Source organism: Ornithorhynchus anatinus, chromosome 17 (assembly GCF_004115215.2).
Source record: "Ornithorhynchus anatinus isolate Pmale09 chromosome 17, mOrnAna1.pri.v4, whole genome shotgun sequence".
NCBI lineage: Eukaryota > Metazoa > Chordata > Mammalia > Monotremata > Ornithorhynchidae > Ornithorhynchus > Ornithorhynchus anatinus.
This window is the reverse complement of record NC_041744.1, coordinates 36821041-36844861: the sequence shown is the minus strand read 5'-3', so window position 1 is coordinate 36844861 and position 23821 is coordinate 36821041.

Sequence of the window (23821 nt, the reverse complement as noted above, 5' to 3'; positions counted from 1 at the left end):
TACTAAGCGGTGGAGTGGATACAAGCAAATCTGGTTGGACACGGTCCCTGTCCCACATGAGGCTCACAGTCTTCATCCCCATTTTACAGATGAGGGAACTGAGGCCCAGAAAAGTGAAGTGACTTGCCCAAGGTCACACCCAGGTCCTCCAACTAGGCCTGTGGGTATAAATCACAGTTATAGAGCAAGGACCAGGGAGTCAGAGGGACCTGAGTATCCTCCCAAGCACTTAGGACAGTGCTCTGCACAGTATGCGCTCAATAAATACGACTGAGTGCACGAATGGATGAAAGTGCTCAAAGGGTACCGACTCCAGGGCGTAGCCGATGCAGAAGGGAGGGGAGTAGGGTGGGGAGATAGATGTGAGGTTAGTCAGGGAAGACTTGTAGAAGAGATGCAATTTTAGTAGGGCTTTGAGGATGGGGAGAACGAAGATCTGTCGGAAGTGAAGCGGGAGGGAGTCCTAGGCAGGAGGAAGGGTCGGCAAGCGAGGCGTCGATGGGGGGGAAGACGAGATCGAGGTAGAACGAGTAGACTGGTGTTAGAGGAGCGAAATGTGAGAGTTGGGTTGTGGGGGAAAAGGAGGCAGGTTGGATGGGAGGGGGAGAGCCGACTGAGTGCCTTAAATAAAGCAGCCTCACCTAAGATCAGTAGTATCTATAAGTTGGTACTCTGGGTTTCATCTATAAATATACGTATCATACAAATGTAATATAGAAATATTATATAGTACACACATGCATCTGGGGGGCAGCCGAGGAGAGAGAGGACGAATCTAGGTAGAGCAGCGAGTGAATCTTCCGGGGGACTCCTCTGGAACTGGAAATTTCACCGCTTAGATTATTCAACACAATGTGCCCATCTTAATGGTGACAGCTTCTCTGAGGCTCAGCTCCATTCAGTTAAACCGTGATAAACTCCACTCTCGGTTCATTGTGTGCACACGCTCCCGAAGGAATGAAAATTGCATCGGCAAAGGGATGTATTCACATTGAACCCTCAGAAATAACAGTTTCGCAGAGAGTAGAACTTATCTCGTCACTACAACGGTCTCTCGTTTAAAGGGAAGTGATTCTTTCGCTTTGACCTCCGTCAGCTACTCAGACTGCTGAAGATCAGACAACAGGGTCTGGTCTTTATGTGGAAAGAGAGGGAGCTCAATGTAAACGGAGTTTACTCTTCCCTAAGCTGAACTACGCGGCCAGGGAATGTGTCTGCCAATTCTGTTTTATCGTACCCTCCCAGGGGCTCAGTACAGTGCTCTGTACATAGGAAAAGCGCTCAATAAGTTGGATTGATTCAAACGACTGACTGATGCGCACTCTGAGTGCTTGAGCCCTTTGGTATTTTAATCTGCCCAACCTGATCTGGGTAGAGAATCCAGTAGAGTGTGATCATCAGGCCATCCCATGGACTAGTGGATGGAACCCGGGCCTGGGAGTCAGAAAGTCATGGATTCTAATCCTGGCTCCACCATTCATCGATTGGGTGACCTTGGGCAAGTCATTTCATTTCTCTGGGCCTCAGTTATCTTATCTGGAAAATAGGGATTAAGGCTGTGAGCCCCATGTGGGTAAGGAACTGTGTCCAACCCAGTTTTCTTGTACTCATTCCGGCGCTTAGTACAGTGCCTGGAACCTAGTAAGAGCTTAACAAAGACTACAGTTATCATTAATATCTAATCTCCCCCACCACCCTTAGGCCGTGAGAATGTGTCTGACCTGATTTTATTGTATCTACCCCGGGGTTTGGTACAGAAAATCACTTATACAAATTCCTTTATCATTATTCACTTTTTCTGTTCCTCAGTCTACTCACCTGTTACTCTTATTTCTCTTTTCTCCCTCTAAGACTGTGAGGTTTATGGGACACAGGGACTGTGTCTGATCTGATTAGCTTGTATCCATCCCAGTGTTTAGAAAAGTGTTTGGAACATTACCAAATACCACAGTTATCATTATTATTACTATGATTCTCCCTGCTCAGCTGCCAGTGACTTTCTCTGTGACCCAATTTAGCGTCGGCAAACAACGGGGAGAAGGATGGTTTAGGTGATGGAAAATAACAGATAACACAAGCCTCCTTTCAGCCACTTGGTGCTTTTATATATGGGTCAAATACCAACATTATTATATATTATTATATATTCGTTCAATAGTATTTATCGAGCGCTTACTATGTGCAGAGCACTGTACTAAGCGCTTGGAATGTACACTTCGGCAACAGATAGAGACAATCCCTGCCCAATGACGGGTTCATAGTCTAAAAGTCAAAGCATACCGTATATATATAATAATGATGATAATAATAATGTTGGTATTTGTTAAGCGCTTACTATGTGCAGAGCACTGTTCTAAGCGCTGGGGTAGACAGGGTAATCAGGTTGTCCCACATGAGGCTCACGGTCTTAACCCCCATTTTACAGATGAGGTAACTGAGGCACAGAGAAGTGAAGTGACTTGCCCACAGTCACACAGCTGCCAAGTGGCCGAGCCGGGATTCGAACCCACGACCTCTGACTCCCAAGCCCGCGCTCTTTCCACTGAGCCCCACCTACTGTGTGCCAAGCAAGAAATAAGCACTAGAGTAGACCTATTCAGGTCGGACACAGTCCCTGCCCCACATGGGGCTCATCTCCATTTTCCAAATGAGGTAACTGAGGCCCAAGTGAAGTGACTTGTCCAAGGTCCCACAGCAGACAGGCGGTGGAGCCGGGAGTAGAACCCAGCTCCTTCTGACTCGTTCAGTTGTATTTACTGAGCACTTACTGTGTGCGGAGCACTGTACTGTGTGCTTGGGAGCATACGATACGACAGTGAACGGATACATTCCCTGCCCCCGACGAGCTTATAGTCTAGAGAGGACTCCGGGCCCTAACTCCCGTCTCTTCTCCAACACTGCTTTTGTAGCCAAGTGAGTGCAGTGACAAAAATGTCAAGAGGAAACAGCCCGAGCCTGCAAGCGGGAAGTCCTGGGTTCTAATCCTAACTTTGCCACTAGTGTGCTGTGTGATAGTAAGAATAATAACAGTGTCATTTGTTCAGCACTTGTCAGCAGGGAATGTGGCTGTTTGCTGTTGTACCGTACTCTCCCAAGTGCTTAGTACAGTGCTCCGCACACAGTGGGCACTCAATAAATACGATCCAATGAATGAATAAATGGGGCTCACGGTCTTGACCGTCCACCCCCAGGGTGGGACCCGCTCAGACCATCTTCGGTTTAGGGCCCAAAACATTCTGGGAGTTTAGTAGTAGATTCTAGGTCGGAGATAAGACGTCCACGATAGGTTGACCGTGAGATAGACGAGATCGAGGTACGGGCAGTAATTGGCAGGAGAAGGTTGGACCGACAGGATTAGGTGATAGATTGAATTTATTGCCACTGTTCTTAACTGTCCGTCTCCCCCGATTAGACTGGAAACCCGTCAGAGGGTAGGGACTGTATCTGTTACCGATTTGTCCATTCCAAGCGCTTAGTACAGTGCATAGTAAGCGCTCAGTAAATACTATTGAATGAATTGAATGACTGAATGAATATGTGGGTTGAATGATAGCGACTAGTTGAGGATAACACCAAGTTTATGGGCTTGTGAGACAGGTAGGATGTTGGTGCTGTCTTCGGTGATGGGAAAGCCACGGGGAGGACGGGGTTTGGGTGGGAAGATACGGAGTTCTGTTTGGACACGTTAAGTTTGAGCCGTCGGTGGGACGTCTGAGTAGAACAGATGCACAGAAAAGTTAATAATAATAATGTTGGTATTTGTTAAGCGTTTACCATGTGCAGAGCATTGTTCTAAGCGCTGGGGGAGATACAGGGTAATCAGGTTATCCCACGTGAGGCTCACAGTTAATCCCCATTTTCAGATGAGGTAACTGAGGCACAGAGAAGTGAAGTGACTTGCCCGGGTTCCCACAGGAGGCAGTGGGCGGAGCAGGGATTAAAGCCTGGATCTCCTGACACCTAGGCCTGCCATTCGATAGTATTTATTGAGCGCTTACTATGTGCAGAGCACTGTACTAAGAGCTTGGCGTGTACAACCGTCCTCTTTCGACTTTACTCAGAGAATTTCTGCAAGCCGGGTTGCTTCGACATAGACGCTTACGTTGGACTTTATAACGCTCACATCCCGTGTTCACAGGACGAAGGGCCACGGGATGTAATTTGCTTTGAATAACTTGTTCCGAAGACTGGACACAGGAAACGATATTTGATTCTCACTTTGAAATATTGACTTTTTCCAGATCTCTTCGTCCCTGGAGTCTAGAGTAAAACTAATCAACAGAGAAAATATTCCCCCGTTTTATTTTTATTTCCTAGGAGTTCATTTCGTTCTGGAAACTGCCGGGGACAGCATCTCCAGGTAAATGGGAGAGAATATCTGAATGGAAATTTTCCCTGTTTTTTTAAGGTGTTTGTTAAACGCTTACTCTTTGTCAAACATTTTTCTAAACACTGGGGCAGACACGGACGCAGTCGGTCAGTCCCTGACCCGCATGAGGCTCACAGTCTAAGTAGGAGGGAGAACAAGGTATTTAATCCCCGTTAAACAGTTCGGGAAACTAAGGCCCGGAGAATGGAAGCAACTTGCCCAAGGTCACACAGCAGACAAGTGGAGGAGCCGGAATTAGAACTTGTTCTCGTCTGTCCGTCTCCCCCGATTAGACTGTAAGTCTCTATCTGTTACCGATTTGTACATTCCAAGTGCTTAGTACAGTGCTCCGCACATAGTAAGCGCTCAATAAATACTATTGAATGAATCCATGGATTAGAACCCAGGTCCTCTGACTCCCGGGGCAGATGCTCTTTCCACTAGGCCACCCCGCTTCCCTTCGCGTTTCATGGGTCTCATCTGTCTCGACTTGACTGTTTTTCGGCCTCATCGGCAGTCATGGGGGAACGTCATCCCTGGTGGTGACTTCGCCGAAGCCGAAGGACAACTACGTATACGTGTCGATCGCTTGAAAATGGCGTGCGTGGACTGTGCTGCCGTTTAATTTTTCTTGGCTCTGCTCTGATGTCTCAAAATGCAGCTTCATTTCCATCAGATCCTGGGAGTTCTTGACTTGATTATCGCAGCATGAATAAGTAATACGTTCTTGGCCGGATCACTGAGTGTGCCGCTTTTGAGAGAAAAGAATTTGTGCCGGATGACGGAGCAGGGAAACTAGACTAGATGGAGAGACAGAGCCACCATTTTTTACATCTGCCCAAGCTCAGCCAACACTCCCAAGGTGAACTCGGAGAGCCTTACCGACAAAAATTTAAAAAAAAACAAGCACCCTTCCCTCCATATCTCCGTCCTCGACCCTCATTCCCTTCACCCAGTCAATCAGTTGATGGTATTTACTGAGCGCCTCCTGTGTGCAGAACATGTACTGAGCACTCGGGAGAGTACAATCGAACAAAGTTGGCAGACACGTGCCCTGCTGACAAGGAGCTCACGGTCCAGAGGGGAAATGGACATTAAAATAATTTATGGATGCGGACATAAGTTCTGAGAGGCTGAAAGTGGGGTGACTATAAAGGGCTTAAAGGGTACAGATCCAAGAGTAAAAGTGACATAGAAGGGAATGGGAATCCCGGATCTCTCAGCTGCCTTCGACACTGTCCATCATCCCCTTCTCCAGGAATCCTTATCCCACCTCAGCTCACCGACGTTGTCTTCTCCCGCTTCTCCTCCTTCCTCTCTGGCCACTCGTTCCCAGACTCTCTCGTGTCCTGGTCCTCTGCTTCCCACCCCCTAACTGCGGGAGTCCCTCAGTGTTCAGTTCCGGGTCCCCTTCTGTTCTCCATCTGCACCCACCCCCTTGGAGAACTCATTTACCCCCATGACTTCAACTGCCCCCTCTATGCGGATGCCACCGAAATCTACATTTCCAGCCCTCATCCCTCTCCCTCACTTTAGTGTCTCATTTCCTCCTGCCTGCAAGACATCTCTACTTGGATTCCCCACCGTCACCTCCAACCTCACACGTCGAAAGCTGAACCCATATCTTCCCTCGATAACCCTGTCCGCTTCCTGACTTTCTCATCACTGTAGACGGCACCACCATCCTTCCTGTCTCACTAGCCCATAATCTTGGCATTATCCTTGACCGTCCTCTCTCATTTAGGCCACATATTCAAACCATCACTCAACGCTGTCCGTTCCACCTTCACGGCACCGCTAAGTCTGCCCTTTACTCTCCATCTAAACTGCGACCACTTAGTCCAGGCACTTATCCCACCTCAGTTACCGTATCAGCCTCCTTGCTGACCTCCCAGCCTCCTGTCTCTCCCCACTCCACTTCACGCTTCACTCTCCTGCCCGGATCATTTTTCAACAGAAACGGTCAGGTCATCTTTCCCCACTCAAGAACCTCCAGTGGTTGCCCATCAAATAGAAGCTCCTCACCGTTGGCTTCAAAGCACTCAATCACCTTGCCCCCCTCCTACCTCACCTCGCTACTCTCCTACTACAAGGCAGCCCACACGCTTGGCTCCTTTAATGTTAACCTTTTCACTGTACCTTGATCTCGTCTATCTTGCCACGTTCTGCCTCTGGCCTGAAGTGCCCTCCCTCTTCAAAGCCCACAGATTCTCCCCCACTTCAAAGCCTTATCGAAGGCCCAGCTCCTCCAAGAAGCCTTCCCTGACTAAGCCCTCCTTCCTCTTCTCCCACTCCCTTCTGCATCTCCCTGACTTGCTCCCTTTATTCGTTCCCCCTCCCAGCCCCGCAGCACTTATCTGTAATTCTATTCATTTATATTAATATAATAATGTTGGTATTGGTTAAGCGCTCGCTATGTGCCGAGCACCGTTCTCAGCGCTGGGGTAGATACGGGGTGATCGGGTCGTCCCACGTGAGGCTCGCAGTTAATCCCCATTTTACAGATGAGGTCACTGAGGCCCAGAGAAGTGAAGTGACTCGCCCACAGTCACACAGCTGACAAGTGGCAGAGCCGGGATTCGAACTCATGACCTCGGATTCCCAAGCCCCTGCTCTTTCCACTGAGCCACTCTGCTTCTCTGTCACCCCCTTTAGACCGTTAGCTCGCTGTGGGCAGGAATGTATCTGATGATTACATTGTACTCTCCCAAGCATTTAGTACTTAGTACAGGGCGGGCACATAATAAGTGCTTAACAAATTCCATAACAATAGGTCAGTGCTCTGCACACAGTAAGCGCTCACTAAATACGACTGACTCACTGACCGGCTCTTGGAGGAGCATAGAGCATTTACTCCATGCAGAGCACTGTAGTAGGTGCTTGGGAGAGCACAACAGAATTGGTAGACATGACACCCACCCAACCAGGGAAGATAATGGCAGGAAGACACTTCCGTCCTCGGTATCCCGAACACTGGTGTGAGAAGCAGCGTGGCTCAGTGGAAAGAGCGCGGGCTTGGGAGTCGGGGTCACGGGTTCTAATCCCGGCTCCGCCGCGAGTCAGCTGTGTGACCTTGGGCAAGTCGCTTAACTTCTCTGGGCCTCAGTTACCTCATCTGTCAAATGGGGATTAAAAAACTGTGAGCCCCATGTGGGACAACCCGATCACCTTGTATCCCCCAGCGCTTAGAACAGTGTTTTGCGCATAGTAAGCGCTTAACAAATGCCACACTTTATTTTGATTTTATCAGTCAATCCATCAGTTGTATTTATTGAGTGCTTGCTGTGAGCAGAGCACTGATCTGTACTAAGCGACGTACTAAGCGGCTTGCAAACGAAGCAGCGTGGCTTAGTGGAAAGAGCACGGGCTTGGGAGTCAGAGGTCGTGGCTTCTAATCCCAGCTCCGCCTCTTGTCAGCTGGGTCACTCTGGGCAAGTCACATAACTTCTCTGTGTCTCAGTTACCTCATCTGGGAAATGGGGATTGAGACCGTGAGCCCCACGCGGAACAACCCGATTACCTTGCACCTACCCCAGCGCTTAGAACAGTGCTTGGCATATAGTAAGCGCTTAACAAATACCCTCATTTTTGTTATTATTATGTGAGACTGGAGTTTGGGATTAGGAGGTGTGACTGCTGACTAGCCAAAGCAAAGAAGAGCCAGGAGGATTCAATTCTGACTCTCTGTGACCAAGTTTTCTCATTCTCACTTCCGGGCAGTGACAGATATTCAACTGCTCAAGCTACACTTGGATGAAACTCACACCAGCCCAGACGTTTTCAAATTCAGAGGAAGCACTGAAAACTGGGTTGCTGGGGCTAAGGGAAACGTTCCTTTAACTAAGCCGTTAGGTTGGCTAATTATCAGCCTCTGTCCATCACGGGACTAGAACTCTAGCAATCCAATTAGGTTAAATCGGGAAGGTACTGTATCTTCTTCCATACCCCCCATTTGCCTCCCTTTTCAGGTTGAAAAATGAGGATTAGAAAGCGCAGCAATTATGAAACAATTATTTAGTCTCTCTTCTGCCATGGACAGTCTGAGATTTCACTGAATCCAGGAATTCTGGACCGGGAATTCTGGTTGGAGTCTCAGAGGATCACGTGGGTCAGGATTCTACCTCCAGACCTCATCAGTCCAGCCTTAGCGCGACAGAATTTACGTAACTAGTCATAAATTATTGATTTATCGGAATATCTGTCTCCCCCTCTAGACTGCAAGCTCGTTATGGGCAGGAAACAGGACTACCGACTCTGTTGTATTGCGTTCTCCCAAGAGTACGGTATTCGCTCTCGAAACCTCACCTCTCCCTCTTAGCCAAGATCTCGTGTTCTAACTCAGGCCCGCACAATAAGAGCTGGAGAAATCCCATAGGATTCTTGTCCTACGGGAGGGGGACAAGAATGATTTTGGAAAACATTCCTTGCTTACCCCATTCGTGGGATGCTCAGGGACTTCACAATGGGCTACATAAATCAATATTTAGCAGGGTGGTCAAGAGGATAGAGCCTGGGTGTGGGTGTCAGAAGGACCCTGGTTCTAATCCCGGTTCTGCCACTTGTCCGCTGTGTGACCTTGGGCAAGCTACTTCACTTCTCTGGGCCTCAGTTCTCTCATCTGGAAAAGGAGAATTAAGACCGTGAGACCCATGAGGAACAGCGACTGTGTCCACCCCGATTACCTCGTACCTACTGCAGTACTTAGAACAGTGCTTGTCACATAATAAGCACTTAACAAATTCCACAATTATTATTAATTATCATTATTAAAACGGTGGACGGGGTGTCTTCCCATGACGCTCTGTGCTCTGAGTGAAGCACGTGATGTTATTCTCACCTCCATGTGGAGAATTCTCATGCGCTGAAAGAAGCCTCCCTGACTCTGAGTGTGCTTAGTACAGTGCTCTGCACATAGTAAGCACTCAATAAATATGATTAAAAAAAAAAGGAAACTTGTCCAAGGTTACACTTCAGACAAGTGGCAGAACCGGAATTAGAACACAGATCCTCCCCGTCTCCCAGACCTGTGCCCTTTCGCTTAATTAATTCATTCATTTAATCACATTTATTGAACGCCTTCTGTGTGCAGAGCATTGTACTAAGAAATTGGGAGATTACAATATAGCAATAAACAGACAGATTCCCTGCCCTGCAATGAGCTTATAGGAGAAGACAAACAGAAATATAAATAAATAAATTAAAGATTGGTACAAAAGTGCTCCGGGGCTGGGAGCGGGGGTTGAAAAAAGGGAGCAAGTCAGTGAGAGACACAGAAGGAAGTGGGAAAAGAGGCCGCTTGGAGGAGATGTGTCTTCAATATGCCTTTTCCCTAGTCTACACTGCTTTTCTATCAACTCTGTTGTTTTGTCTTCTCCCAAGCACTCAGTACAGTGCACTGCACACAGTAAATGCTCAATAAATTCCATTAACCGATTGATTGATTGAATGATTTCAAAGCCAAATCCATCCCCCGTTCTCCATCAAGAATATGATTCTCCTCTCCTTGCCCGCTCTCTGATGCTACAAGAATGCATCGGACATATCGATCTCTTAGCCCATTCCCAGGCCGAGGAATGTGGAAGAGCATGGCAGAGTTCGGGACTAGGAAATTCCATCCTTTATTCAGATTCTCTGATTGAAAAATCCCGAGGGGTAAGACAGTGCTGGCCCGTGATACAGTAAGCCAGGTTATCGGCTCATGTTATGCAAGAATTGAGCAATTTTGAAGAGCAGTATTGCGGCCATGTGCAATTGTCCTGATTTCTCATCCACAGCGGTGCCATGGGACTGTTTTAGGGTTCTGGTTGGGGAAGTGAGACGGGGAAAGGAATTAAGCAGAGGGTCGGAAGGCCCCGGAAGGATTTCCTTTGCCAGTATGGTGCTAAAGCCGACAGTTCCGTGAAGAAACGTGTTCTCGGCTAGGAATTGCCAATCAACAACCCGGCAATATTTAAGGGAAGTAAGGCATTTCCATTTCTAATTTATGTCAGCTTGTGTCTCCCTGCTAGACTCCAAGGTTATTGCGAGCAGGGATCATGCCTATTTATTCTACTGTACTCTCTCAGGGTCTCTCAGGGTCACATCTCTAGAGTTTCCAGTACTCTACCAGTCTCGACTATGGGAGAGAGAGTCAAGCAAAGGCATATCCATTCCATTCCTAGCTTGGGCAGTGGACAGTGAGTAGAAGGCAGCCTGCTACAAGTCAAAACTGCCCTGTACTGGCCGGCAGCGGCATGGGAGAGAGTCGAGGGCGGAAATTCAGGTTTACTGCGCAGAATGAGGCAATGGCAAACCACTTCTGTATTTTTACCAAGAAAACTCTACGGATCCACTACCGGAATGATTGCAGATGGAGGTGGGGCGTTCTGGGAGAGATGTGTCGCTATGGGTCGGAGACGTTTCGACGGCACAAGACTCTCTCAAGCTCTCAGTAAAGTGCTCAAATAATTTTTCTTTAATGGTATTTGTTAAGACCTTACTGTGTGCTAGGTACTGTTGTGAGTGTTGCGGTAGATACAAGCCGATCAGACTGAACACAGTCCGTGTCCCACATGGGGCTCACAGTCTTAATCCCATTTTATAGGTGAGGGAACTGAGGCACAGAGAAGCTAAGTGACTTGTCCGAGGTCACACAGCAGACAAGGGGAGGAGCTGAGACTAGAACCCAGGTCCTTCTGACTCCCAGACCCATGCTCAATCACCAGGCCACGCTGCTTCAGTTGAATACCATCGACTGATCGATCTATCCGTTCACATTTGGGACCTAGAGCCTGGTAGGCAGGTGGTTTCGGAAGCTAAAGCATAATCACTAGGACTTGGAAAGTACTCCACAAATGGGAAAAGTCCAACTTTGGGAAGTATCAGGACACAGAAGGATCTAAATTGCCTGGGAGTTTACAGGTTGGTCTGATTTATAAATCTGCTGTTGTACTAGTAGACAGAGTGTCTCTTGTGGGATCAATAAAAGCTCATCGTGGCCAGGGAATGTGTCTGTTTATCGTTGTACTCTCCCAAATGCTTAGTAACAGTGCACTGGACACAGTAAGGGCTCAATAAATAGGATTGAATGAATGAAATCAGTGGTTCTTGTGTAAATAGGTGGGATTATCCAGAAAGCCGCTAGCACCAAATTACCGGCATATGAATGGCAGTTCCAAATGACCAGCATTTGAATGACACCTCCAGATCACCAGCATTTGAATGATCTACAGGATGTTTCCCCCCGCTTGAGAACTTCCAGTGGTTGCCCATCCACTTCCACATTAAAGAAAAACTCCTCACCATTGGCTTTAAAGAACTCGATCACCTTGCCCCCTTCCTACTTCACCTCGCTACTCTCCTAGTACGAATCAGCCCACGCTCTTCGCTTCGCTAACGCTAACACTCTCACGGTACCTCGATCTCATCTATCTAGCTGCCTACTCCTCATCAACATCCTGCCTCTGGCCTGGAACGCCCTCCCTCCTCAAATCTAAGGAACGATTACTCTCCCCCCAACCTTCAAAGCCTTATTAATGGTACATCGACTCCAAGATACCTTCCCGAACTAAGCCCTCCTTTCCTCTTCTCCCACTCCCTTCCGCATCTCCCCGACTTACTCCCTCTATTCATCCCCCTTCCCAGTCCCACAGAAATTATGTACATATCTGTAATTTATTTATTTATACTAGTGCCGGCCTCCCCCTATAAACTGTAAGCTCATTGTGGGCGGGGAATATGTCTGTGCATTGTCATATCGTGCTCCCCCGAGCGCTGGATATATTACTCCGCACCCAGTAAGCGCTCGAATAAATACGATTGATCGAATGAAAGTTCCAGATCACCAGCATTTGAATGACAGTTCCAAATCTCCAGCATTTGAATGACAGCTCCATTTGGAAAGCAGTAACCACAATAATAACAACATCTTGGATTCCTTTGGCACCTTTATACTGGAATCCCCATAAATCCCCACCCCGAAACTCACACACTGGGCTGGTAGGGTTTACTCATCCAGGACCTCAGGGACCGTAAAAGTTTTATTCGGCAGTAAACGGAAAACGCACATTTCTTCCCGGTCGTTAGAGATCTGAGCTCCTTTGGGCCCTGGGGAATTGTAAATGGCGAGAGAGAGAGAACGCGGAAAGAATCGATTTCCAGGCTGTACCCTAGTTACGGTTTCTACTTTCCTGGGTCAGCAGTTCTAATAATCACTAGATTTGTGAAGTGTTTATTATGGACTGAGCATGGGGTAAATACAAGATAATAAGGTCAGACACAGTCCCTGTCCCACATGGAGCTCCCATTCGAAGGGGGAAGGGAAATAGGCATTTTATCCCTATTTTACAGATGGGGAAACTGAGACAGAGGGAAGTTAAATGGCATCTGTTAAGCACTTACTAGGTGCCAGGCACTGTACTAAGTGCTGGGGTAGGTACGAGCAAATCGGGTTGGACACGGTCCCCGTCCCGCGTGGGGCTCCGGGTCTTAAGCCAGCGTGGCTCAGTGGAAAGAGCACGGGCTTTGGAGTCAGGGCTCATGAGTTCGAATCCCAGCTCTGCCACTTGTCGGCTGTGTGACTGTGGGCAAGTCACTTAACTTCTCTGTGCCTCAGTTCCCTCATCTGTAAAATGGGGATTAAGACTGTGAGCCCCATGTGGGACAACCTGATTCCCCTATGTCTACCCCAGCGCTTAGAACAGTGCTCGGCACATAGTAAGCGCTTAACAAATACCAACATTATTATTATTATTATTCATTTTACAGATGAGGGAACTGAGGCACAAAGAAGTGAAGTGACTTGCCCGAGGTCTCACAGCAGACAGGCGGCAGAGATCAGACTCGAACCCAAGTTCTCGGGCTTCCGGATCAGCACTCTTCCGCTCCCCTCACTGTCTCAGGTCTCTCTGGCTCCCTCATCTCGGGTCCCTGCTCTTAGACTCTACCCTTCACAGGGCTACACAGCCCGAGGTGACCAGTCACCCTTTCCACGCGCTTTGGTGGCGGCCTGAGGCTAAACACAGATAGCCACCCGTCCAGATACTCGGGGCCTTGGAGCTGAGCATCCGAGAGCTTCTGCGACACGTCCCTGGGCCTCAGGGGGACAGTCTGACATCCTCCACTTCCTGTCCGATGAGCTTTAATGAATGAGCCCCAGAACAGAGCAAAGTCAAAAAGGAGAAAGAGTAGCCCTCCGCCCTCCGACCCCCTCACAAGCTGCAGGAAAGAAAAAGGAGGGAAAGTCTCAAAGAGATTCCTCTGCCATGTGTGACCTTGGGAGGTCTCTGGGTAGGGGCTGAGACCCCAGGGCTGCCCCGCCGCTCGAGGACAGAAAGTGTGTGGCTTAGTCCCGAGCGGAAGGTTTTTTCCCTTTTTTCAAAATGGCATATAGTAAGCGCTTATTACGTGCCAGGAACGATACTGAACGCTGGAGTAGATACAGGTTAACCGGTAGGACACAGTCCTTGTCTCACGTGGGGCTCACAGTTTCAATCCCCAAATGAGGTAGCTGAGGCACAGAGAATTTTTCAGTGAAATTTGTTCATTTTCCATGGTGTTTGTTAAAGTGGTTACTATGTGCCAACCACTGTACTAAGCACTGAGGCGGATACAAACAAATTGGGTTGACCATAGTCCCTGATCCCCATGGGGCTCACTGTCTTAATCCCCATTTTACAGATGAGGTAACGGAGGCCCAGAGAAGTGAAGTGACTTGCCCAAGGTCTATCCCCTAGCCCAGACTGCTTTCTACTGATTGCCTTCTAACCGGGAATGGGTTAGTGTGTTGAGTCCTTCTGACTCCAGCCCTGAGATCACTAGGAATTCCAGGAACTCAGTAATTGTCAATTTTTGGCTAAAATCCAGCCGGGCCGTTCCAGTGCCTACAGTTCTTCGGGACCATTGTTCCCAGCGGGTAAAACCCAGATTTTTCTTTTGTTCTGGCTTCCGCTAGGTGCGGCCTCTGGGAGACTGGGTTTCGGGGTGGGAAAGAAGAGATGTCCAATCTTCGCGGCTAGCTCTGAGTTGATGTGGAGTATTTTCCTTAGTCTTCCTTGTTTACGAGAAAGGGCGGAGGGATGATATACTGGTAATTATAATTGTGGCATTTCATTCGATTGTATTCATTTAGCGCTAAGTGTGTGCAGAGCACTGTCCTAAGTGCTTGGAAAGTACAATTCAGCAGTGGAGACAATCCTTGCCCACAGTGGGAGTTTGTTATGTGCTATGTACAAAGCACTGTACTAAGCGCTGGTGTAGAAACAGATAATCAGGTCTCAAGTAGGGCTCAGGATTTAAGTACGGGGGAGAACAGGTATTGAATCCCCATTTTGAAGGTGAGGGAATTGAGGCACAGAGAACTGAAGTGACTTCTCCAAGGTCACACAGAAAAGAAATGGTGGAGCCAGGATTAGAACCCAGGATCTCTGACTCCCAGGACTGAAACCAGTGTTCTGCCTGTCGTTCCGGGAGAACATGGCTGCTGGTTGGATTCTGAATTGGGGTTCCCTCGGTTGCATTTCTGCTATCAGCTCCTCTTCTTGTTCAACCCGGCACTCCACCATACCTGCCCTTCGGTGTTGGGGTGGGTGGGCAGCGGGATAGAGGTGGGATAGCCAGCTGGGGCCCGCTGAGAGCTTCGTGCCCGAGTTCGAGAAAAGTCTCACCGATTCCTACTGAAGGGCATCCGGTCGGGATTAGAGAAAAAACTGGAATTTTACGTTGTCCCTCATGTTTCACTACAGGACCGTCTCTATCTACGTGGACATCTTTAGGCTCTAAGCTCGTTGAGGGCAGGGAATGAGTCTGTTTCTTGTTACAGCGTACTCTCCCGAGAGCTTAGTACCGTGCTCTGCATTCAGTAAGCGCTCAGTAAATACGATGGACTGATTGACGTGTCATGTGGGGTGGGGGGTGCCGTGCTTGCATTTCACTTCCTAGGGACTGGACTGTAAAGCTCATTATGGGGTAATTTGGTTAAATTGTACACTCCCAAGTGCTTAGTTCAGTGCTTCACATGTAGTAAGTGCTCAATAAATGCCACTGATTGCTTGGATTGGTCTTTCCTTTCAACTTCTGTCACTTTAAATACGACTAATGCGGTCGGGGATTCTATAGTCCTCCCTCTCACACCTTCCCGCAGTGTCCCTACTGACATGTCGTATCTTCCAGGTGTCAGCATAACCTAGTGGAAAGAACTCGGGCATGGGAATCAGGAGATCTGGATTCTAATCCTGCGACGTCATTTAACATTTGTGTGACCTTGGGCAAATCACTTCACTTTTCTCATCTGCAAGAACGATGGTTCGATACTGTGCTCCCTTCCACTTAGAACGTGAGACCCATGTGGGCCCTGATTATCTTCTATTTACTCCAGCGCTTAGTACCCTGCGTGACACAGAGAGAACACTGCACAAATACCGTAATTATTATGATTATTATCTCCATTTTGCAGCTCAACTGAGGCTCTGTAAGCGTCCTTTTTCAGTCCCCAGCCTGCTTCCCTTTGGCAGCAGTGGAGAGAGCTAACAGAGGCAGTAGCTGATAAGGACCGTTCCTAATTTTGAGACATTCTGTGTTAAAATACCGATAGTACTGCTAGAACTGGCGATATTTGTTAAATGCTTACTGTGTGTCAGACATGGGGCTAAATGCTGGGGTAGATACAAGATAATCAGGTCGGACACAATCCCCGACTCACATGGTGCTCACAGCCTAAGTTGGGGGAGAAATGTGTGACCTTGGACAAGTCACTTAACTTCTCTGGGCCTCAGTTATTCAATATGGTTATTCAGTATCTGTTCTCCCTCCCATTTAGTCAGTGAGCCCCATGTGGAAGGAGGGATGTGTCCGACCTGATTAATCTGTATTTGCCCCAGCGCTTGATGCATAGAAAGAACTGAATGAATACCATAATTATTTTGATTATTGTTAAGCAAACAATCAATCAATGATATTTATGAGTGCTTACTGTGGGCAGAACACTGTACTAAGCGCTTGGGCAAATATAATAAAACGGAGTTTGTAGACATATTCCCTCTGTATATTGTACTCTCCCAAGCACTTAGTACAGTTAAGCACTCGGTGAATACGATCGAATCAATTCCCTGCCATCATTATTCTCATCGGTGGGGGCCCGAATTAATGAGGTTTTATTGTTCTTGGAAAGTAGTATCGTTCTGGAGGACACAGCTCCTTGACTGCGAGCTCACAGTGTCATGCGTAACCAGGAAACGGCAGTCCAGGCTCCAGTTGCAACAGGTTGTTTTGATTAGGTATTTTCCACCTCTCTACAAGTGCGGTATAAAATGACACACTAGAAAATACCAGTCATTCCCCCAGTCTTTTCTCTTTCAATAGACACCTTTATCCAATTCCATTTGAGAGCTCAAATTAATGGAGCAGGTACTAAGATCTCTTGTTTGGTGGAAAATTGGTTATGTAAAACTTGTAATGGGCTTTAGTGTTGGGAACAAATCACTGCTCCAGCCCAATTCCACCCGAGAAAACCCTTCTATTTCTCACATTTCCTTCTGTCGCTGTAATTGGATAAGGTCATTCAATGTTCACTCTCCAAAGGGGTGAAATGGGGAGGGGTCACGAGGGACCCCACCATCACCCCCGGGGTAATCTGGTGTTTGGTGTTTGGGCTGGGCCAGGGAGGCAAAGCGCGGTGCCATTCGATTGTTGCCCAGGGGGAGCGACCTAGCGGCTCTCATCCCCACCCTCTTCCGTTTACCCATCGGCCTTCACTCCCTCACTGTTGGACACTTGAGCTGTCGACGAGGGAGCGGGACTCTCCTCCCCCAATTCCCCCGGCGGCAGAAGGGATTAGAGCCAAGCAAAGAGTGTTTAGGGGGTCCTGGTGGACACAGAATAGAAGAGTCTTTGGCCTCAGGGAGAAAGATGGAGGAGCAATGGAGAGGAGGGTCCTGGAATCTCAATCACCTTGACCCGCTCCTTACTCACCTGGCTACTCTCCTTCTACAACCCAGCCCACATACTTGGCTCCTTTAATGCCAATCCTCTCACCGAACTCCGTTCTCCTCTATCTCGCTGCCGACCCCTCGTCCACATCCCGCCTCTGGCCTGGAATGCCCTCCCTCCTCAAAAATCTGACAGACAATGACCGTCCCCTCTTCAAAGCCTTATTGAAAGCACATCTCCTCCAAGAGGCCTTCCCTGACTAGGTCTTTCTTTCCTCTTCTCCCTCTTTTCTGCCTCACCCTAACTTACTCCCTTTATTCTACCTCCCTCCCAGCCCCACAGCACACACATATCTGTAATTTATTGGTTTATATTAATGTCTATCTCCCTCTCAGTCTGTAAGCTCGCTGTGGGCGGGGACTGTGTCTGTTTATTGTTATATTGTGCTCTCCCAAGCACTTAGTACAGTGTTCTGCACACAGTAATTGCTCAATAAATACGAATGAATGAATGAATGGAAAAATGTTGGTACCTGGGAATGGATGAAAAAAACACTCCTGCTTGCTTCTAGTCCAATGGGAAATCAACTAGTTCAGAAATATTCTGGGTTGAGTCAGAAACTGTACATGAAGTAGGGACTGCAATTTGTCAGTCAACCAATCAATCAAACAACAACATTTTGAGCACTTACCTTATGCAGAACATTGAACTAAGCACTTGGGAGAGTACAGTGGATCACATAGGCTCAATCCTTACCGCTGAAGAGCTTAAAGTCTCTCAATCACTGGTATTTATTGAGAACTTACTGTAGCAAAGCACTGTACTACTACTACTAATAATAATCTTGGTATTTGTTAAGCGCTTACTATGTGCCGAGCACTGTTCTAAGCGCTGGGGTAGACACAGGGGAAATCACTTGAGAGAACCCAGTAGAATAGTAGACACATCCATGGCCTCCAGGAGGTTATAATGGGGGAAGAAAGTTTTAAAAATAAATTACAAGTAAGGGAAACATCCCAGAATCTAGATCTCATATATACATGCTTTTGGGGTGGAGATGTTATCAGTGTCATTCCAGTGCTCTGCAAATGAATACTCTTTTAGACCTTCCCCGGAAAGGTCCTAATAATAATAATGGCATTTGTTAAGAGTTCATTATGTGTTTGATAATACAGGGTAGGTGAAATCAATCAGTCAATCAGTGGTATATACTGTGGACCTATTGTGTGCAGAGCACTGCGCTAAGCTCTTGAGAGAGTACAATACACCAGAGTCGGTAGGTGCATTTTCTAACCACAATGAGCTTACAGTCTAGAGGAAAAAATAATTGTATCAGACACTGTCCCCACCTTCATGGGGCTCAGAGTCTAAGGAGGCCATACTTAATTTTCATTTTACAGATGAGGAAACGGAGGCACTAAGAAGTCAAACGACTTGCCCAAGGTCACACAGCAGGGAAAGGGGGGAGCAGGGAGCAGAACCTAAGTCGATCAGTCCATCAATCAGTCAATTGGTGGTATTTACTGAGCTCTTACCATGTGCAAAGCGCTGTATTAAATGCTCTGGAGAGTACAACAGAGTTGGTAGACACATTCCCGGCCCACGGTAAGTTTGCAGTCTAGAGGGGAAGACGGAAATTAATATGAATAAATGGTTCATATCATTTTAAAATACGCACTGAAGTGCTGTACGTGTACTTAAATCCTCTGACTCCCAGCTCTGTATTATTTCCACCAGGACTCCCTGTTTCCTGAGTTCTCTCACAGGTCTGGGACTCTAAGTGCCACCTCTGCCATGGAACTGGAACGGGATGGGCTCCAGCACCGCTCCCACCAGCTGTGATGCCAGGCCTATGCTGCTTCCATCTTGGAAAAGTTCAGCTCGGCTGCCATCTTTGAAAAGTCCAGCTCAGCCGCCTTCTTTGAAAATTCCAGCTTGGCCACCATTTGAGAAAAGTCCAACTCGGTCACCATTCTAGAAAAGTCCAGCTTCACTGCCATCTTTGAAAAGTCTATTTCAGTTGCCATCTTTGAAAAAAGTCCAGATCTGCCGCCATCTTTGAAAAGTCAATTTCAGTTGCCATCTTTGAAAGTAGTCTAGCACTGCCGCCATCTTGGAAAAGTCAGGCAGCTCATGGCTTCCCTTCCATTTGCGACCAGGAAGGGAAGGTTAATAATAATTTTGGTATTTGTTAAGCGCTTACTATGTGCAGAGCACTGTTCTAAGCGCTGGAACTTCTCCTACCGGTGGAAGCACAACCGTCGGTTTTTCAGTCACTGGAAGGAAGGGAGGGAAGATGAGCAAGGAGCTGCTGGATTCCCTTGGAGGCCTATAATCATCACTAGTATTTATTAAGCACTTACTATGTGAAGAGCACTGTACTAGGCAGTTGGGAGAATGCAGTATAACAGAGTTAGTAGGCATGTTCCCTGCCCACAAGGAGCTTACGGTCTTAAAGAGGAGCCGGACATTAAAATAAATTATGGCGAAGTACGTTAAGTGCCGTGGGGCTGAGGGTTGGGTGAATATCAAGAGCTTAAAGGCTATGGATCCAATAAGACGTCTAACCTCTCTTGGATCTTTATGACTATCACATTCCAATTTAGCGCTAATGAGGCCACGGGCCGCGATGTCAGATCCACGCAAGAGAACCAATTTCTCTGCTGACAGGGACGTGTGTTTAATGATCGTTCTCCTGTATCTTGGCACCTCCGCATTCCCCAACGATGGATAGCATCAAGGGTTTTGCGGGGTTTTATCTCCCGGCACCAGAACTCAATCATAATAGTAATAATAATAAAATCAAATAAAGAATGCAGCTTGAATCCAAATGGCCAAGACTCTAGTGTTCGTCTCCTTTAAGATAACCGTGCTAAATGGCCTCATTTAATTTAATAACAACATTCTAATGACGGATTGAAACCATACCCTGCAATATGGGATGGAGGCGGGCCATACAGAATGAAAAATGGACTCGCCATCTAATAAAACTTGAAACAGTGTTACAGGCTGTGGAAGAAAACCCTGAACTTAGAGCAAGTTGGTAGAAGATATTTAGATCAGCACAAGATGAAGCCTTCGTGTTTCTCTACTGCAGTCTCCTTCCTCTCCCCCTGGCCCCAAGAGCTTTGCGACGGGTGAAATTCCTCATCTTGTAAAAAATAGTATTTGTTAAACGCTTACTACGTGCCAGGCACGGCATTAAGGACCGGAGTAGATACGAGCTAATCAGGTTGGACACGGTCCCTGAGATAATTGAGGCACAGAGAAGTAAAGTGACTTGCCCCAGGTCACAGAGCGGACAGGAGGCGGAGCCAAGATTAGAACCCAGGCCCTTCTGATTTCCAGGTCCGTGCTCTATCCACTAGGTCACACCGCTTGTCAATTATGCCCCATCTTGTGATGAAGCAGCCAGAGAGAGACCACCCTTACAGGTGTATCTCAGTTTATGAAAGGGCAGAGGAAGAACTTCTGCTTGGCTTTCTCTCCCCTCCCTTGTGGTTCCCAGTATTCAACCGGTCTCTTCACTCACCGTTGCAGAACGCATGAATTATTTAAGAGAACCATCAGGAGAGCCCTTAGATCTTTTTCCAAAGTCTTGACCGATAGCTCGGAACCCTCCATCATCTACTTGGGGGTATTTTTACCTAGGAACATTCCAGTGAAGCTGCTTTATCACTCTGGCTTAGTGGAAATATCCCGGGCCTGGAAGTCAGGGGATCTGGATTCTAATTCTGGCTCTCTCACTTGCCTGAGAGAGCAAGTGATGGTCTTGGGCAAATCACTTCACTCTTCTGTGCTTCGGTTTTCTCATCTGTAAAATGGGGATGTGATACTTGTTCTCCGACCCTATCAGACTCTGATGGCCACGTAGGATGGAAACTGCATCCAGTATGATTATCTGTATCTACCTTAGTACTTTGCCCATAATCAATTCTTCGCTAAAACCACAATCACTACATTAGCGTCTGCATTTTCAAAGCTTTATGAATTTTCCTGCAGTTTGACACCTCCTAGAAAAATGTAGTGTCGTCTGCAAATGTGAAGATTTCCTTGCTCACTCCCTTCTCCAGAGGGTCGAGGGGACCGATAGTCACAGAGCAGACGAGCGGCAGGGCCGCGATTGAAACCCAGAGCCTCTGATCCCCCGGTCCCGAGCTCTTTCCGCTAGGCCACCCTGCTTGTCTACGCCTAGAGAAGACCAAGATCCTTCTAATGCCACCGTGCAGAAGTCGGGCAGACCTATAGGGAAGGGAGGGATCAGGTCCTCTTTGTCACACCTGCTTTCCCCAGAGTCCAGGCACCTATTCATTAATCACTGAAGCTTCATGCGTGGTCTTCCCTGCTGAAATTACAGACCAACCTAAGTAGCGCTGGCCAATCGCCTCTGCATTCCCGAGGACTCCCTCGTGACGGAGGGGGCATTTTCAGGATGAAAAAGATGATTTTTTGGCATCCAGACCCCTTAGAGAAGGCTGCCAGAAAAAGGAGAAACAAAGCCTACAGGACAAACAGTAGGCTTCATGATCTCAAAGGACTTTATTAAGTGCACGTCTAGACCTCTGTTTTATTAAAGAAAGACATTTTACGACTCATTCAAGATGGTGGTTTCCTATTCGGTTGTAAGTGGCAATTACTCCGGGTACGATTCAGGGCGTTCGATCTACCGCTTTTGTTCGAGCTCGTCTGTGACACATAAACACGGATGTCAGAGAGATTTTCGCTAGCCGTTACTCTGAGGACGGAAAACCGCTGATCCAGCGGCTTGACGGAATTGTCTGTGTACGGGGCCTGTCCTTCCCCGGTTTATAGAGTGTGTATTTTTTTGGTTTGAGGAATATAAATCAATATTAGAGGAGCTTACGGGCTATTTCGAATTCTAACCACAGTGCTATTAGACATAAACCCCCTTTCATTATGTAATATATTTCCCTGATTCACCCATTTAGTGCCACTGCAGCTGTCTCGGCTCTCATGACCCAGTATTTGTAAGCCTGGGAGGGAGGATGGAAATGTGTAAATACCGATTTGGAAGGGCACCGTTTCAGAGAGGAATAGCTAGGCCTCAAATGTTAGTGGGGGGGTTGTATTAGGAGCAGGGAGGACGAAGACATCCCTAGCTTTTTTCTGGGCAGTGGCTTGGCTAGAAAATCCAGAATTTAAGCCGACAGTGACTCTACCCCCCTTCAAAGCCTTACCGAAGGCACCTCTCCTCCAAGAGGCCTTCCCTAAGCCCTCTTTTCCTTTTCTTCCACTCCCTTCTGAGTCTCCCTGATTTGCTCCATTTATTCCCCCCACCTCAGCCCCATAGCATTTAAATACATATCTGTCATGTATTGATTTATTTCTTTTAACATCTGTCTCTCCCTCTAGACTATAAGCTCACTGTGGGCAGGGAATGTCTCTGTCACATTGCTATATTGTACTCTTCCAAGTGCTTAGTAGAGTGTTCTTAGTAGAGCGCTTAGTAGAGCAGCAGTGAGGCTCAGTGGAAAGATCGTGGGCTTGGAAGTCAGAGGTCATGGGTTCTAGTCCCGGCTCCGTCACTTGTCAGTTGTGTGATTTTGGGCAAGCCACTTAACTTCTCTGTGCCTCACTTACTTCATCTGGAAAATGGGGATTATGACTGTGAGCCCCACGTGGGACAACCTAATTACCTTGTACCACCCCCGCCCGCCACCCCCAGCGCTTAGAACAGTTCTTGGCACATAATAAGTACTTAACAAATACCATCATCGTTTTTATTATTATGATTCTGCACACAGTAAGCGCTCGATAAATATGACTGAGTGACTGACGTGTATCCTAGCCCCACTGACCTCTTTATCATAATCAGTCCATCAGCCAATGATATCAATTGAGTGCTTACTGTGTGCAGAGCGTTGTATTAAATTTTGGGAGGTTACAATATAATAGAATTGGTAGATATTTTCTCTGCCCACAGTGAGCCTATAGTCTAGAGGGGGAGACGGGTATTGATATAAATAAAGAAATAAATTACAGATACGGGCATAAATGCTGTGGGGCTGAGGGAAGGGTGAATGTAGGGAACAAAGCGGGATGCCATAGAAGGGAGTAGGAGAAGAGGAAAGGACGGCTTAGTCAGGGAAGGCCTCTTGGAGGAGATGTGCTTCCAATAAGGCTTTGAAGGCAGGGAGATGAATTATCTGTCAGATATGAAGAGGGAGGGTGTTCTAGGCCAGAGGCAGGATATAGGTGAGGGGTCGACAGTGAAATAGATGAGATTGAGGTACAGTAAATTCCTAAACTTCTCATGTCTTGTGTCTTTTGTCTCATATCCCCATAGAAAGACCCATCCCTGGTCTGAATGGACCAGTGTCAGTCCATCCCATTTGATAAGCGCTTAACAAATACCAAAGCGAGCCTCGTTGCCGGCCCTCTGTCTGAGGGGAGGCTTCAAGTTCAGGGAGACAAACTGGAGGCCACATTGGGGGGTTTTCCAGCTTCTCTCCAACTGGTCCTCTACTTTTTCAGTCCTCACCCCCAGCAGGAACCCTCCTCCTCCATCCCCTGGAGACTCCTTTGCAT